Genomic DNA, 18,746 nt, shown 5'->3' with positions numbered 1-18,746 from the left:
ACATATCGCGTTTTAACTACGATTTCAGTTTACAATGTATTTTTTTTTATCAAAGTAAAAAGATTTTTTTTTTTTTACATTTTTTTGCTCTAACGACAGATCTAGATGTAGATCTAGAATAACAGCAAAATGAGCAGACATGACAAAAGATAGTGTGTTAACTGAATTAACTGAATTTCACAGAATGTTACTGTTAGTGTTATAGCCTAACAGATTTGACCCGGACACCAGGCACGATCAATACCTGACGTATGACGTCAGCGCGGGGTTCCCCGAAGCATTAGTTCGAGACTGCTTCCGGGTTGCTTGTATCCCTCGAGCTAAATAGACCTAGTGTGTAGGGCACTGGGTTTGCTGTGTTGTGGATGTGAAATTCTTGAGATAATTCGTTAATATTTTGACAGGTATGACATCTTAGTAGATCTAGATATCTATATTGATATATCTCAAGTTGAGTGTTGACACTGTACTTAACTTTCAATTACTTTGTAAAACTTTGTTATTAGACTAGATCTATAATTAGACTAACGTTAGATCTAGATCTAGAATGTCTACATCTAGATCTAATTTTATAATTATAATAATATCATGATATTATATTGATATCTGTCTTAGACTTAGATCTAGATCTAGACTTAGTTTATGATTTAGTCAATTTAGATCTATCTTAGTGAGTATCTACTCTACTGACTCTACTAGCTAGACAGCTAGACCTAAGTCACCTAAGACTAAGTTATACTAATCTAAGTAAACTAATTTATACTAGGTTACTAGATCTATTTATGGTAAGTTGAAGACTAGAATATTTAAGTAACTCTACTACTTACTAGAGACTCTAGTACTAGACTAGTTGCTAGATCTAGACAATCTAGTAGACTGTTACTGTAGTACTGACTAAGGCTAAGGCTAGACTACTCTACTAAGTCTACTAGTCTAGATAATAAGACATCTAGATCTATAGTCTATATCTAGATCTATCTATAATCTAATCTATATTTCTAATTTGTATGAGTATGATTGTAATTTGTATGATCTAGGCCTGTCTAATCTAAGACAAGTCTAAGCCTAAGCCAGGCTAAGGCTAAGCATTTCAATAATTTCATTTCTTTCTAGATCTAACACTGCTTTAACTTTAGACTTTACTTTTACTCTTTAGCCTTTCTTTACTAGATTACTGATAGATCAATGATCATCTAGATTATTCTAGATCTAGTACTAGTAGTCTAGATCTCAATCTATATATTTTATATATCTATGACGTCTATGTCTAATAAGGACATTATAGTCGATATAGAGACTAGAGTTCTCTAGGGTGTATAGAGTATAGAATTTTATACAGATTCTATGACTATAGGTCTACTATGTAGTTAATTATATATATATATATATTCTAGATCTAATCTAGATCTAGCAATCTAAAATCTAATAAAAAATTAGTAGATCTAGATCTAAATTGAATCTTATATCTATATAATTATAGAAATTATAGAATAAATCTAGATCTAATTACTAATTAGATCTATAAATTAAAAATCTAAATAAGTAGATAAATAATTTTTATTTTAAAATTCTAGATGGATCTTATGTATAGATCTACATTATTCTAGATTCTAGATCTATACTTTAAATATCTATAATATAGATTTAGATAGATAATGAATCCAAACAAATTTAGCTATAAATATGCATTCAAAGCCAATTATAAACAACAAACTAAACAATTATGTTAAAAGTATGATGAAAGTTGTAGATCTATTCTAGACTGGATTTAAAATATCAGGACAAATTCTTCTACCTATAATTGTTACATTTTCTTTATTTAGTTTTAATGTCTTTTTAAGAATGTTATCTCTTATAACTACAAACCAGTAGAGGCTAATTGAGAATATTCTTTACTCATACCTTCTTTAATTACTTATCTTTCTGCTTCTACATGGGAGACATCATGGGGAAATGCATAAAAAAAATTACTGTGGCTAGATTTGAAATCATGTACAAGACTTTCATCTTGTAATTTGTAAAGTTTTAAAATATTTTATAAACCCATCTTTATATTTTTCTAACTTGTATCTCACTGTATCTAAAAGAATGCTAGGCTAAATAGAGCTATAGGTCTGTTACACTGCCACTAAAATCCTACTGCCAGAGTACTGATAATGTAACTAATAGTTAAAGTCTATAATTGTCATGAAACATAAGCGCTTCAAGGTATTTGCTATTTAATAGTAAATAGTAATAATTTATTTATAGTATTTCTGTTTGATTTTATACTTAAAATAAGTATTTCCAGCATTACGTTGTAGCTTGACTGATCAGACATTGTTTTGAAGGGAAAAATCATATTATATTTGAACATCACAACCTCAACCACAATCTATGCAATCACATTGTATGATCTATACAAACCCATCGTTACACTAATATTCAGAAAACACTCACTAATTATCTAATCTCAGACCAAACCTTGTACACTTGTTACACTAATTTAGAAATGTTATTTAAAATACCAACTTTTTAGTATTTTAAAAAAATTCACATTTAATAAACGTTATATTACAAAAAAAATAAAATTAAATAGATCTTCAACCAAGAAGACTTATCTTTAGCAACTTCTTTCCTTTGTTTTCTTGACTAAAACATTAGTACATTTCAGAAGAGGAACTACAAAAATAAGCACAATTTTATTGTATGTATTGTACTAATAAAGTAAAATAATACTCTTTATTTAGTCCTTAAAGTCGATCATCATCACAGTGATCATCATCAAACTCCACTTGAGTGAGGGGTTGAGAGGTTTCAATCCTCTCTTCTTGCAAAAGCCCTGGACAGAAACCTTGCTGTCTTGTTACATGTTGATACAAACAGTTTGTTGCTACATAGTTTCACCCTACAAAGATAAAAAAGAATTATTAAATATATTTTGTATATATTTAAAGCAACAACAACTTTAAATTAGATTTTCCCCCTTTATCACAAGGATCTATGAAATTTCTGTGTACATCACCCATTTCGGAAAGATTAATCTGAGATGGTTTAATAGTTCCTTTAGTTCTGCAGTTCTCAACCTTTTAAGCTCGACGACCCTTTTTACAATTCCTCACTTTGCCGCGACCCTCCCCCCCCCCCTCAACACACACACAGCAATAGAAGAATAGACAATGACAATCCATATTTTCGATGGTCTTAGGCGATCCCTGGCAAATCGTCAATCGATCCACAAAGGGGTCGCGACACACAGGTTGAGAACCCCTGCTTTAGTTGAAAGTTTCGTGGAAAAATATTATAGGAACGCATCAGTTCCAGCAATAGAAATCTATCCCAAAAGAATTGTGCCCATCACATTTTCCACACTTTAATTCTCTCTATATTGGGACTATTTAAATGTAGTATTGTTATTAGAGTTTATAATAAAACATTTTAAATACTCTCGTCTCCTTCCTCATACTAACCCTTATAAGACCTACCTACACCATCTCTTTTATAAAGAGTTCACATCATTTTGTACAAAGCTAATTTCAAATGTCTCTGTCTGTCTGTCTGTTTGGTAAAAACATCTAAACATGTTTTTTTCTCTCCAATGTCCCTTTCTCCGATCAAGTTGAAACTTTGCACAATTATTTATTGAGCCTGACAAGACATGAATCAATAAAAAAAAAAACCCACCCCAATCAGTTAATCCTTTATTGGTGATTGATTATTTTCTTTAATACTGAAATAAGGGGAACTTGCTACTTAATGAGAGATATGGACGTAAATATGGCTTTAATCCCATTAAGGGAAGCTAAACATTGTCATTTTCAGATAAATGACAGTAATTAACGGTTCTTTCCTTATATAAGCCTTGTTTCTAAAAAAAAAGATTTTTTTTTCTATTGCTTATTTTTTTTCTATTGCTCACATTGTGCCCGAGAAACAAAAATGAAAACAAGTATTGTGTGGACTACTGTGGACTATCACCTCTACCATTAAGTACATGTCATTTTTTTTTTGTACACTAGTTAGTGTGCTTGTAGTTTGTGGGGAGAGTGCCATTTTTCTTTACTTCTTTAAGAAGATTCTAGAAACATGTGAGAAACACGGAAGATTTGAGTCTGAGGTTTATACATGTAGGAAAAAAAAATGTTACAGAACTGGAAAGGCGAAGGTGAAGGCCACCCCCAGTCCCTCCCCCAATTTCCTCTCACCTTCCATCGTGCCGTGTAAAGCTTTGCACAATCTCAATCCGTGGAGCTAAGAATAGCCAGAGAGCTGCACCAGGCGGTGCCATTAGCTCCAGTCTATAGAATAGAATACGTACTCACGTACTATAGGCCTTGTATCAACCTACTCAAGACCCGACTAAATGAGTCTTTTCTATGTATCAACCTACTCAAGACCGACTAAAGAGACTTGTCTATGTATCAACCTACTCAAGACCCGACTAAACGAGGCTTGTCTATGTATCAACCTACTCAAGACCGACTAAACGAGTCTTGTCTATGTATCAACCTACTCAAGACCGACTAAACGAGTCTTGTCTATGTATCAACCTACTCAAGACCGACTAAAGAGACTTGTCTATGTATCAACCTACTCAAGACCCGACTAAACGAGTCTTGTCTATGTATCAACATACTCAAGACCGACTAAACGAGTCTTGTCTATGTATCAACCTACTCAAGACCCGACTAAACGAGTCTTGTCTATGTATCAACCTACTCAAGACCGACTAAAGAGCCTTGTCTATGTATCAACCTAATAAAGACCGACTAAAGAGCCTTGTCTATGTATCAACCCACTGAAGACCGACTAAAGAGTCTTTGTCTGTGTATCAACCTACTGAAGTTCACTAAAGAGTCTTCTATAAATCTATCTACTAAGGACTGAGTAGAGTCTGTCTTGTCTATGCATATGCCTACTGAAGATCGCGTAAAGAGTCATGTTTATGCATCTAACTACAGAAAATTGAGTAAATAATCTGATTTGTCTATTCCTCAACCGACTGTAGCCCGAGTGAAGAGTCTATGTTTCAACCTACTAAAGCCCAGTAGAGAGTAATATGTGTTTATGTTTTCCTGACAGCCCGCAACTCTGCATTGATACAATTGTACGGACACAGGCCTAAGATACAAGCTGGTACTATACGGACACAGGCCTAAAATACAAGCTGGTACTAAAACTTTTCTGGAAACTTTTTGTGACTAGTTCAATACGTGTCCGTTCAGCGGAGAAGTCGTGGCTGAATTGAAGAAAGTTTATTTCTAATAGATATCAGCACATTTTGCTCAGTCTTCTTCTTATCTTATATAATACAGACGTTACTTCAAAAAAAAAAAAAAAAGAAAAAAGATGATGGTTAAGTCCTACTAGTGTTTCTAGGTCAATCTAGTCATGCATGTTAATCAATGACTTAAATTCTGCCAAGTCATTGGTTTTTCTGGCTGCCTCAGACAACCCATTCCATGCTCTAATAGCAGAATGGGGATTTTATACAAATTTGTCCTAGCATATGGAACAAGAAATGTACCTTTTATCTCTGTGTCTTTGTGAGTATTTTATTAGGTTTTGTTTTTGTATTTGAAGATTATGGTTCAGTGTTTTATGTATAATGGCAACTTACTTTTAAGTCTTCTATCCTGAAGATTTTCTAAATTTACTGACTTTCCTAAAGGTGTTACTCTAATGAATGTGAATATTCGTTTGTTATGAATGTCACAGCTCTTGGTGACACATAAGCATTCCTAAGTCACTTATATCCTTTCAGAGGACGGAGGGTATACTAGAACTCACAAAATAATTTATTTAAAAAAAAAGGTTAATCCTGGCATTGAATTGAGATAGTATAGAAGGATCCTAAGTATCACGTACAAAGACCGCATCACAACGAAGTGATTAGAGACAGGATTACAACGCTAATTGGGTCCCACCATGACCTGCTAACCTCTGTCAAAAAAAAACAACGCCAAACGGAAACCTTATGGTCATATTACAAGGTCCACAGGACTCGCTAAGACCTTCCTTCAGAGAACAGTGCCAGGTAAAAAGAAAAAAAAAAAGAGATAGGCACAAAGTCGACAGGTCTGTCACTGAAAGAGATTTTTTTCAATTAAAAAAAGATGATTGGAGATTGACGGTCTAAAGATCGTGTATGGTGCCCCAACGGTTCAACAGATTAAGTGATAGGTGTAGGTGACTCAGTTGTATTAACTTTCATCCTTCTTTTAGAATTAACGACAGCGTAATTTTCTGTTACTCTCTCTCTCTCTTTTTCCTTTCGTAGATAACTTCATGAGATACAGTCAACTTATAATACACAATTTTGGCCTGTATTAGTGTTTTTGCAATTGTCCACTAAATGCAGATCATTTTTCTTAGTACTGATTAGTAGGTTAGTCATACTCTTCCCAAGGGCCATAAGCCAGTTCAAATAATCTAATGGACTGCTTCTCACCATTGTCATTTGTATCTCTTTGGTTTTTGATAAACTTCCATTTCCTTTCACGTTGATTCATTATTTTTTAAATTTACTATGTGTTAAGTACATTTTCCATGACATTTCTTTTCCGATTCTTCTTTTATTTTTTTGTAAACAATACAAAAAGTGTCCATGTTATGTGATTTGTAGTAGGCTAGTTCTTGATCCTTCTCTGCCTCTCGTGTTTGTAGCCATTTTGTATTGACAATGTTAGACATTTTGGTACCATACTATAGGAGTCTGCGCTGGTAGGGTAACAATACCGCAAAGGAAAAAAAATTCACTCATCTAGGATCTAGGGTAGTATTGAAATACGCTGTACAAATACTCTACATAAGTAAATATAAAAAAGTTTTGTTCCGCTATTTTTTAAATATTTTTTTTTTGTCTTTGCCTATCTTTTTTGTTTTGTTTACAGTGTGTTTCACATTTAGCTGTAAGTAGCAAACTTTCATTAAACGCGAGTAGAGTTAAGCTTTAATTTGGTTTTCTTTTTCACGAATACATTCACTTAATTTTTCAATATTTCTTTTAGCAGCGAAATCAAAATGTAGACCAACATTAATTCGCCCAGTGCCCATTTCCATCCTATTTACAAACAACTTGAAAAGGGGCCAGGGTTACCTATTGGTTTGACCTGCTCCATGGTTGGGAATTCCCGATATCTTGACCCTGTTTCGTACACGTGACCTTTTTGTTTGACCACCACCATTTGGGGGGGGGGGGGGGTCACGTTTTTTTTTAAAGAGACCTTTCACGCTTCTGGTCTAATGATGGTAAGTTCTGAGGTCAAGGTCTTTTGAAATATTTGAGTTTTTTTATTATTTTTTTTATTTGTGTTTTTATTTCTATGATTAGATTAATGACATTGTCCATGTCTAGGCAAAAAGTGAATTTGTTACAACTGAACAATTCTATTTCAATCTTCAACTCACTTATCTACAGCGTTTATAGCAGAAAGTCAACGAAATCTTCTTTGATGTTCCATGAGTTTTTGGTTACTTAGGCGCGATCGTCTGCTGTACCGAATAGATCGATCTGTACGTGTGACCTTTCACCTTACCCTAGGGTACACACCGCTTGTAGGCTAATCTTTTGGGGGCTTTGGTAACGACCCGGATGTTTTTTTTTTCGGGGTGGGGGTGGGGCGGGCTGGTTTCGCTTTTTTTTTTTTTCTCAACCGGAAGCCCTAAGTTTCCATGTTACAACTGGAAAATATCGTCTGCCCATGTTTTACGTTTTACGATTGGCATGTCTGGTATTTCTCTCTCCCTCTCTTTGGGTAGAAAATAGTTTGGGGTGGCGATAGGGAGGTCGACCTGGAGGGAACCTTGCCTGCTTGTTACTAAGGCCAATCTGCTGAATATGTATTTGTAAAGAACCAGGTTTTGACTTACGGGGGGGGGGGGGCGAGGGCTGGCAGAGAGGGGGGGAGCGGGCCGCGGTTGTTGGGTGAAGAGTATGAACTAGCGTCGCGGCTCGGTATGTAGTGTACACACACACACACTCGCACATTTTTATTTGTCAGGTTTTTGGTGCAGTGTCAAAAAGAGAAGGGAGAGAGAGAAGAGAGAGAGAGAGAGAGAGAGAGAGACAATATCGGGTCGGATGCGGTCTGGAAATCCCGCGATGTTTTGAGGTCTGTGCGTGTGTGTGTTTGTGTGTGGCATGTATTGGCTTGTGACGTTTTCTTTTTATGTGGCTTATACTATTGACTTCACATACTATACCTATATAGCTACAATAGTTCAACAGCGAGCCGAGGTTTAGATTCTATTTGGTATGTACAATGTAAGAGTAGATTTACTGATTAAGTTCTTGCATGTAGTAAAATATCTTTCTAGTTAATCAGCACACGAAAAAAGTAGATAGATGTATAAGATTGTGTGTTAGTTATAAACAGTAGTAGGCTTAAAAAGGTAAACAAGAGGTTGGTACAAGACTTGACTCTTAAGATCAAGTCAATGAGGTGTGACCCTCAACCAGAGTTCAGTAATGGCTGTTTTTAATTTGAGACAAAGTGTCCATTACATAGATCTAGATTGATATAAACTACACGTCTATCGCCTATACAACTTTATGCTTCATTTGATGTCTGTCTCTTAATGGGTCGTTTTAGTTTTAATGTGTCGTGCTAACGCACTGGTTCGATAAATGTGCGTCTCTCTTACGCTAGTGTCCACATATCTGATTTTGTGGAACACGTTTTAGTGAAAGGGAAATATCTGCAGGAGAATGTCTGTCGTATGTACAACAAAATGTCTGTCCATTTAGCCCTAAGAAAATTGTATTTCTTATCTTCAAGGAAATGTCTTTGAGTTCTACAAGATAACATTAGTATTATCTGCCAGAAAACTAGATCTAATAGCTTTCAAATTAACTACAGGGAAACGGCTGCCTATTTTATGTACAAGAAATTGTATGCCTTCTTTATGTACAGATAAGTCTATTTTCACCATTACCCTCGCCTATCCCTTGGTCTTTTGGACTGTTGGGGCATCACACATGATTTGTCGACCGTCTTTCTCTTTTCTCTATCTTTTGCCTTGGATAAAACCTCTTTCAATGGCAGGCATGTCCATTCCTTTAAGTTCTCTTCCCATCGCTTTCTCTGTCTGCCTCTTCTTCTTTTTCCTGGTACCATTTCCTGCAGGAAGGTCTTGGCGAGCCCCGAAGACCTTGTAATATGGCAATAGAGTTTAAGTTTGCGATTTTTAAAAAATAATAATTAGCAGTTTAACGTGGGGTCCTATCGCTGTATAACCCTATCTTTAATCTCTTTGGTTGTGATGCGGTTTTTAAATGTGATACCTAGGATCCTTCTGTAGCATCTCAATTCCATTGCTAGGATCCTCCTCTCTATCTCTGCAGTCAGCATCCAAGACTCACAATCATATGGCCATGACCAGGGAGCGCATCAGTCTTATTTTGGTGCCGAGGGCTATACCTTTGTCTTTCCGAATTGTTTTTAGTTTGGCATGTGCTGCTGTGCAATTCGGGCCAGTAGTTCAGGATTGATTCCCTCATCTGAGACGATAGCTCCAACGTATTTAAAACTAATGGCACTTGTCAGCTTTTCACCCGTGCTGATGCCCCTTGTAAAACCCTGTTTTATCCATGAGAAAACGTCTTCCTGTCTTATCTGACGATTAAATCTGCCAAATTTACATGAAAAGACTTAATTCGAGATTTCCTTTTAACAGTGTTAAGTCGCAATCGCCACTGAGTTCACATCCCTGCTTTCATATTTTTTTATTTTTTTTTGGTAGACTTTCTTGTTATCACAGTAAGTTCAGTCAGATTCGTAGTGGCCTATTTGTTAAGCCGTGTATATATTTGTTCGCCCTTTTTGGTAGCACACACACAGGCTTTTCCCCAAGGCTCTGTGAATAGTTCCACGCTTTGTGTTATGTTTACCATCAACCTGGAAAAAAAAAGGGGGTTTGGGGGGGGGGGCATGGTAAACACGAGGTCCGGAAGAAATCGTGATAAAATGTTAGTTGATAGATTGTCTCCACCCATTTGATATTCGGCTCTCGCTCATATCGATATTCTCTACACCATTTCATCTTTAAACAACTAAAAAGTAAGAAATACTAAAAAAATAAATAATAATTATAGAAAGGAAAGCACAGTACAATCATTACTATATCTCTCAATATTGCGAAGTTGATGTCCCCTGTTCTGTATGAAGCAAAATGAATAAATGATTATTAGTTGATCACTATTTAGTTCATATTTTGATTGATTCATGAGTTGCCATCGACTATGAATAGTTGTACACAATTTCAGCCGAGATTGGGAGAAACACGTGTACAAGACTGCCCCCAGAGTGAGTTCATAAAAAGTTTTGTTAAAATGCTTATAGACTTCTTACATTTCGCAAGTAGTGGCGATTCTTTCCCGTAATTTCTGATGTTTGAGAACCGTTGCCCTCAACTCTCCAAATTAACAACGATAATAATATCGTCTGCTATATATAAGAACCACTATTTGTTTATGGAATCTAATTAATAATTGGTACAGATTGGGGGAAATAGTTGTAGTCGGGCTTTCCTATTTAGATTTACTTCTTTGACCCAAATATTTATTTCCGGTCCTCTCATGTTTTACTCTATTGCACGCATTAAGAGAAATGTTTGGGTTGATTCCTATTATTTTCGAATTGCCTTAAGCTGCCATGTTGGACTGCTAGCATTTACCAGACTTTTCACGTATTTTTTTCTTTCTTATCATAATTTTGTGGCTAATTGGTCGTAGTACACTCTTTTTAATAAATATATTGGTTTTGTGATGGCGACTGTTTCATTGGTTCCTACTTGAGATTGAATCCGTGCAACTCTTGCTGTTGTACTACGGAGATACTATTAGTTCATCAACCCAAGTCCAAGTGTTCTGTGATACAGAAGAACATCGATTATCCGGTTTAATAAGGGACGGGGTCTGTCCGGATAATTGATCGTTTTGGACAACCGAATGCGGACTATTATAACCGGTCCATTTCCCCAACAATATAAAGATAATTCATATGGAGTTATCACGTCGTACGTACACATACAATTCAAGTCAAATGTACAGGGGAACAAAGCGTTTTACGTAGTAGCTTAACAATATTGAGAGAAATAATCGCGGATCTTTGGCTGCACATCTGTCATAGGCACAACCACTTTTAGAGGCAGTCCGGATAAACGACCTTCTATTGTAGATGTGGGGACTTGTTAGTTGTGAAGATTTTGCTATATAAAATTTGGATCTTGACGAAATGAAATTCAATTTGCTTTGAAGAATATCTTGTTGCCGGACTTTACTTTTTATAATTCTGTTAATTCAAAACTAAAAATTGTCTATATATAAAGTCATCTCGATCTCTTCTGTAAGTTTTCCCTAAAATCAACATTACAATGACTACATGTTTTCCCTTTTTAAAAATTGTCTCTACAATTAGCACTATCCTTTCTATCATAGGTTTTTATTTTTAACTCTAAAAACAATAAAACATAAAAATATAATGGATTAAAATAACAAGTACATTATATATTTCTTGAGATTGGGGCTCAGTGGGTCCTGACATGGTGTTATGCTCTCAAGATTCAGGTAAATAATTGATATAATAAACTCTCTAGAAGCACGCTAATACATTTATTTAAAACAGCTCACAGTTCATTCACCTTTCTCCAAATAACCATTTAGTGTTTCACTGAAAAGTATGTAACAGTGAGTACATGGAAAAATGTAGGATTAAAGCTAGTTAGACCCTCGTCCATTCTCTTTGACCACTTGAGATCACAATGTCGCTGAAAATTGAACACAAGAACCATCTTTTCTCCTGGTCAGCGTTCACTCCACGGCCAGCTTGTGACCTTTCCCCCCTCGCTAGGGATTAGCCCGCCCCTGCTAATCCCTTTCTCCGCCAGTACCCGTTTCTCACATGCCCATCACGTGCTGGTGTCACAGATCTACATGACTTTGTAATCGTGTTTTTTTTTTTGTGTGAAAACTCCTGCATATTTTTACGACCTCCTAACCGGAAATGGTTGTTCTATTTTTAGGACTCCACCGCATGAATAGTCTAGGGTAAATCTGCTATCACACTACCTATCTTGTTATAACGCATGGGCCGTATCGGCCTTGTGCAGTATCAGAATGCTCAGTATCTCGCAGAGACCATTTGTGAAGCGTGTGTTCGTGTTCGAGGAGTGTGGGGTGGTGAAGGATGATTGAACAAAGTGTAATGCAACGATAACGTAAACATTATGGTGTAGATATTATTATAATATGGTCAGGTCTGGCCTTGGATAACTGGAGGCCCTAGGCGAAATGAATTCGATGAAATAAAAAAAATGCTAAAAATAAAATAAAATTACGCAATTTATAAAAATATTTGCACGTGTCTATATTTAAACTAAAATTCATACATAGCAATTTCGTAGTAGTGGCAGCAGTTAGGCTAGTAAACATACAGCTCTACTATGTTTGAGATCTTATCCAAGTTTCGCATTTTTTTTCCCTGTGCGAATCCCCCACCAATTGGAAGCACTAGGCTACTGCCTAATTTGCCAATGCCTAAGTCCGGCCCCTGATATGCTAAGTTCAGTTCTTGTTCTACATGTTTTCTGTCAAAGGGGTTAGGGGCATGGATGCATGATCGCCGGCTATAGCCGGCATGCCGGCAAAATCGAAGTTTAAAAAAAAGCTTGCCGGCAAACGCCAGTCCGACTGATTGCCGATTCAGTATCGGACTTTTTTTTTTTTTTTTTTTCACATTCACGTTTTGTACTTTCAAACTAAAACTTAATAAGTCGAATTCAAAGAAAGACAGGAAGTTACAATTCTTAAGTTACAGCGCATGCGCTATTTCCGAACTTTCGCTTTGTATCAAAAACGTAAACAAAAGTTAGAAACAAATCCTTATGGCCCCGGCCTGAGACGCCTAAGTTAGATCTAGCAAGTAGATCTATTTATCTAGATCTAATTCTAATAAGTTTGATCTGCCGGCATAAAAATTGAAACCAGACCTAAAGGCTAGATCTAGTCTAGAGATCTAGATTCTAGATCTAGTTCTATTTCTACATTTTAAAATGATCTTAGAAGTTATATTTACTTAATTTACCCGAAAATGCGAAATTACCGTACCGGATCATCGCCGTATTAATAATGATAGTAACGATAGTTATAAAACTTATATAATAATATAGATCTAGTCAATTCTAGTCTTGCCTTTTTTAAAATAAGTTTTTTATTATTAGATCTAGTCCTAGAATCTAGATTTAATTATATCCAGGCGCAGGGACTAGACCTAGTCAGGCTAGATCTAGATAATTGGAATAATTATCTAGAATCTTACAGTTACAATCTACCACTACATCTAGATGTAGCCTGACTAGGTCTAGTCCCTGGGCAGAAGCAGCATAGATCAAAAGTAGATCGTATCTATTAGTATTATTTTATAATCTATTATCAGATATAATATTCTACTAGTAAAGTCTAGATCTAATTAAATCTAGATTCTAGATCTAATAATAAAAAAAACTTATTTAAAAAAGGCAAGACTCTAGATTTAGATCTAGATCTAGTAATCTAGTAGATGATTCTAGCTAGGGCTAGTAGGGGCAGGGCTCACTTCTATGATCTAGCATTACTAGATTAGTGTATATAGATCTAACTTCAAGATCTGAAACTAAATCTAGAGTATATAATTTGGATTTAGGTCTAGTCTATACCTAAATCTAGAGACTAATATCTAGTTAAATAGTAGCTCTAGTGACACTCTATTCCTAGACAAGTTAAAGTCTAGACTTAGACTCAGAGAATATTGTATGTCTAGATCTGTAATACTTAATTAACTTAATACTTACTAGTTTCTTTATTAATTAGACCTAGATATAGATAGATGTAAATTGATGGATCTACTTTGTTACTATTATCATAGAATTAAAATAACATCTTAACTAGATCTAGATATCTAGTATAAAAATCAGTCTAAGACTAAGTACTCTAAGCTACTATTAGTTAGAAGATCCAGTTAACTAGTTCTATATTTGGTAAGATCTACTGACTACTCTGTCAGCCAATAAATATTTAGATCTATTAGATCTTTTATTTGAAATAGAGTTAACTTTTAACATAGGTGCTACAAAGTTTGATTTATACTAATATAGTAGTAGTAGGTAGGCCTATCTATGTGCATATTATATATAAAAAAAAATGAAATGTTTAAACATACATGTAGATTATAGTAATTTAAGTAAAAGCTTAGAATTTATAGTTTGTATTTAAAGACATATATATTTATATATATATATATAGCGGTAAATGTTTTATTTATGTCGAGAAGTATAAGAGGCATCATGCTTGCAGGTTTTTTGGGATTGCCGACCCCCCCTTGCAGGCAAAACGGGGTTCTGTTGCTTGCATCCATGGTTAGGGGTAATACACGAGTAAGGAGTAGCATTGACGTGGGAATGGATTCTTTGAAGGCGTGAACCGTGTCTCATTGTTATTTCATGCAACTGGAGAGGCATACGAGTTTAACTGTGCACACAAAGTGATCAATGCCTTAAACATTCAAGTTAAATGTCTTATTTATTAAGTTATCTAGAAATGATTTTTTTTTTAAAGTTGTGTGATCATTCTTTTGTTAAAGATTTCACTTTGACCTTTGCTTGATTTGTAATGCTATGAATGTTAGAGGCGGGTCCGGGAACAAAACAGGAGGGTGTGGGGCGTGGTGGGAGATGTTGGAGAAAGTCCTCGGAGAAAAACTCGTTTTACTGCAGGAAAACTCTGTCACATCTCGCATTGTTTAACAACATACTCAGGCGTACGTGATAAAATTTTGCGGATATATTTATCTCCCTTATGGAACTCTTCTCTGCCACAGTGCAGTGTCATGCTCCTTTGTCGATAAAATGGCCTATTGACTCATTGATCAAGTTGATGATTGATTGAACGACTGAGGGTGTTAGTAAATAGGCAGAGGCGGCCTCAGCAGAACAAGTAACTAAATATCACACAAATGTAATTTGTCCATGTAAGATTCCGATACTTCATGTAAATGAGCTTGAGACTTGGAGAGTGCATTCTTTATATTTTGCGCTGCCAATTCTGGCGTTTTTTTTTTTTTTTTACATTTACTTTAATGTTAACCTTTGTATATTTGCGTGGCTGTGCTAAATTTTACCTAGTGGGCCCACGTTTTTGTTTTGTTTGTAAACCGTGTTGGTATGGTGGACAACAAATGGCTCGAGACTAAGGTCACCAGGTGAATGCATGCATAAACCAGGACAGTATTGTCATACAATAAAATCTTCTTCCTTAAACTGATTCACTCTTTAAATACACTTTTTCTCTATTCAACGCTTATTTGAAATCTCGATATCAATGAACTACAAGATAATAAACAACTAAAAACAATTATTCCACCAAGTTTTTTTTTGTGTGTATTGTGATGATATATTTTTTTATTTAAGTTTGTGAAAATGTGTATCCCCAAGGTTTAAAGTCATTATTGAAAACGTTTTAAAATGCAGGGTCGGCCTTAGGCCACTGCGACCTAAGCGACCGCAGTGGGCCCCGCGCTAATTCTAGGTGTAAATTATTAAATTAAACCATGTTATATAGCTGCAGTGCCAGTGTGCTTAAATGTCAGGTAGCCATTAGAGCTGGGCGGACTCAGAGTCTCCCAAAGTTTTATTAGAACTAGTAGAGAAAGTAGTAAAGTTCCCTTGATGTAAATGTTATCTGTTTCTGTGGACCGCGGTTAACAAGGTTAATCATGTGGCCAGCACAACTCTTTTCCCCAACTAATGTAAAGTATCCATTATACACAAATTAAAACTAACTTTAATTTGTGTATATATACATGTTTACATATATATATATATATATATATATATATATATATATATATATATATATATATATATATATATATATATATATATATATATATATATATATATATATATATATATATATATATATATATATATATATATATATATATATATATAATATAGTTCGTCCATCGTGGTTCGATGATGACCACTTTGTCATCCAGGGGGCTGAGGGCTTTGCACTGGGGTTTTATGCCTCCTCATGTGGCTGGTGAGACCTATGTGAGCCCGGAATGTTCGGCTGCACACTGGGCAGTTTATTCCAGGTGGAGCTAGTGTCGTTTGTCTTGCTTTTCTTTTCTGGCGTTTTTCTTCTGCCTGCGTTGTTCTTTTTTCCTCAGCAACCTGTGCGCCAGTTTTCACAGCGTGACGCCATGATGCTCTGTCGTGTGCCTCTGTCTCCCAGGTGCCAGGGTCTATGCTGAACGCCTTCAGAGAAGCTTTGAGGGTGTCCCTGAAGCGCTTTCTTTGCCCACCTTGCGAGCGCTTTCCTTCGCTTAGTTGGCCATACAAGAGTCGTTTTGGGATGCGGTGGTCTTCCATTCTGTAGACGTGACCTGCCCATCGCAGCTGGGACTGCATCAGGATTGTTTGGATGCTTTGCAGACACGCTCTTCGAAGGACTTCTGTATCTGGTATTTTGTCTTGCCATTTGACATTTAGTATTTTTCTCAGACATGTCATGTGGAAGCGGTTTAGTCTCTTTGCATGTTTACTGTACACTGTCCATGTTTCTGAGGCATAGAGCAATGTAGGGAGGATGACGGCTCTATAGACCCCTAGCTTGGTGTTTGTGGTGATACCACGTCTGTTCCAGACATTTTTTGACAGTCTGCCATAGGATGCACTGGCCTTGGCGATACGCAGGTCGAGTTCACTATCGATTTTTCCATTTCTGGAGAGTGTGCTGCCAAGATATGTGAATTTGTCCTCTGCGTTTATATCCTGTCCATTTATAGTAATGCTTGGATCCGAGTAGGCTTTCCCAGGAGCAGGTAGATATAAGACTTCAGTCTTGTTCGTATTGATGGTAAGGCCAAAGTCTGAGCATGCTCTTGAGAAGTCACTGACGATGCTCTGCAGATCGTTTTTCAGAGCAGGCATTTAGGGCACAGTCATCAGCAAATAGCAAGTCTCTGATTACTGCTGCATTTGTTTTTGATTTTGCTTTAAGCCGCCTCGGGTTGAATAGGCCACCATCAAATCTGTATGATATATTTATCCCGTTGTTTTCTCTATTTGTGAATGCATCTGTCAGCATAGCGGAGAACATGATACTGAACAGTGTAGGTGCTAGGACACAGCCTTGTTTTACCCCGTTTGATACTTCGAAGGGCTCTGATGGTAGATAGATGTAGGGCGCTTATAATAGATTTAAATTTCAGTTGTAGTAACAAATGGAATAATGCAACTATAGACGAGTTTTATAAGGCTGAGATGTGTGACAAATTGATGGCATGAACAGTAGACGGGGCAATGTTGAACTCACGCGAGTATTTAATATACTGGCATTTGTATGTCTTCCTCTAGTTGGGCTTGTAAAAGTTCTTGTGCGCGTACTTCTAGATGTCTTCAGTTCCTTTTATCAAATTATTAACCATCGTGTTGCTGGGTTGGTTAGACATTAGGCAGAGTGTTTATCAGATACTAAAATCTGAGTTACAATGGTCAGTCTTCATTTGACTTAAAGCAAAATACAATTTAAGATCTGTCAAAAAAAAAAGAAAAAAAAAAGAAACATCACTAGATAAACACGTGATTCAAGACGCTTTAGTAAAACAGTATGATCCCGGCTATTCTATCAATAAATCCGGTGCTTTTTTTTGTGATGGTACGCACCGGTACGGCGTAACGGCACCTTTTTAAATGTTGTTAAAAAATTATTACTTTTCTTGTATTTTAACGTTTATTATTAATTTATTAGTAGTTAAAAGTTAGACAATCTATCATTGAGTACCGGCACCTATTTTTATTGTTTTTGATTACAAAAAGAGCACTGAGTAACTCTATTTAACTATTATCTGATCAATCTAACTTTACTATTAGTGATTTCCCTTCATATGTTTCTTTGGAAACAATTCCTCACAATATTTACAGATAAAATCGTCTGACACTTTCTTGTACGCCATTTTATCTTTTTGTTACATAGAGATGATAGGTTTCAAATGAGTTCTGTATTGAAGTAGACTTTTGTTGTCATCTGTTTTCAAACACTCGTATGAATTGGAAGAGCAGACTAGTAATAAGCTCGGGAATAGGTCTAAGTACTTATGTTGAGCTCAGAGAATATTACAAAGCTCCGAATAATAGTAGTCTTAAAATAGTTCCAATGCTCATATGAACATAGTACTAAAATCAGATTAGTACTAATGCCAAGCTCAAAATAGTACTAAACTCAGAACTGTACTAAGCTCAAAGTAGCACTAAACTCGCAACAGTTCTAATACTAAGCTCAGAATAATACTAAGCTTAAAACAGTTTCCATTTTGATAAAAAAAAACAACGTACTAACGCTTATCTATATGATTTTATAAACTTATACATTTTTCATTTGTACTTCGAATAGATTATATATAATGAAGCTATCTTCGCCCTCCCCCCCCCCCGGCCTTTTTCGTTTGTTACCTTGTTTTCAGTAGTTATATATTGGAAGACTTTACAAGCAATTGTTGCCTATATTTGTGCAGCAACTTGTGTAAGATCTCTTTCCATGCAGCCTGGAGTTTTGTATTACGATCCTGACGTAACAGCCAGGGACTTCGTGGAGTGAATGCAGCCTAAGTCCTGTGTCAACAAACAGGACACAAATTATTATCGCCATGAACGACTCCCCGCGGGCGCTTACGACACATTCCAAGGATATAGGTAGTTCTGTCTATTCAATGTCTCTTGCAGGC

At 35.9% G+C, this 18,746-nt stretch overlaps 1 protein-coding gene across 8 annotated transcripts in view; it reads left to right on the top strand.

The window, feature by feature from the left end:
- LOC106061659 (uncharacterized) overlaps positions 1-18,746 on the top strand; it is a 142,181-nt gene that overhangs the window by 40,635 nt on the left and 82,800 nt on the right. For 2 of the 8 annotated variants that reach the window (XM_056025757.1, XM_013219850.2), the window contains exon 1: positions 284-404. The exons of 3 other annotated variants lie outside the window; for them this stretch is intronic. The gene's annotated coding sequence lies outside the window, so the exon portion shown is untranslated. 3 more of the 8 variants (XM_013219853.2, XM_013219848.2, XM_056025758.1) reach the window with 3 other exon arrangements.

This window comes from Biomphalaria glabrata, chromosome 4, assembly GCF_947242115.1.
Source record: "Biomphalaria glabrata chromosome 4, xgBioGlab47.1, whole genome shotgun sequence".
NCBI classification, from domain to species: Eukaryota; Metazoa; Mollusca; class Gastropoda; family Planorbidae; genus Biomphalaria; species Biomphalaria glabrata.
This window is presented reverse-complemented; position numbering and strand designations above follow the sequence as displayed.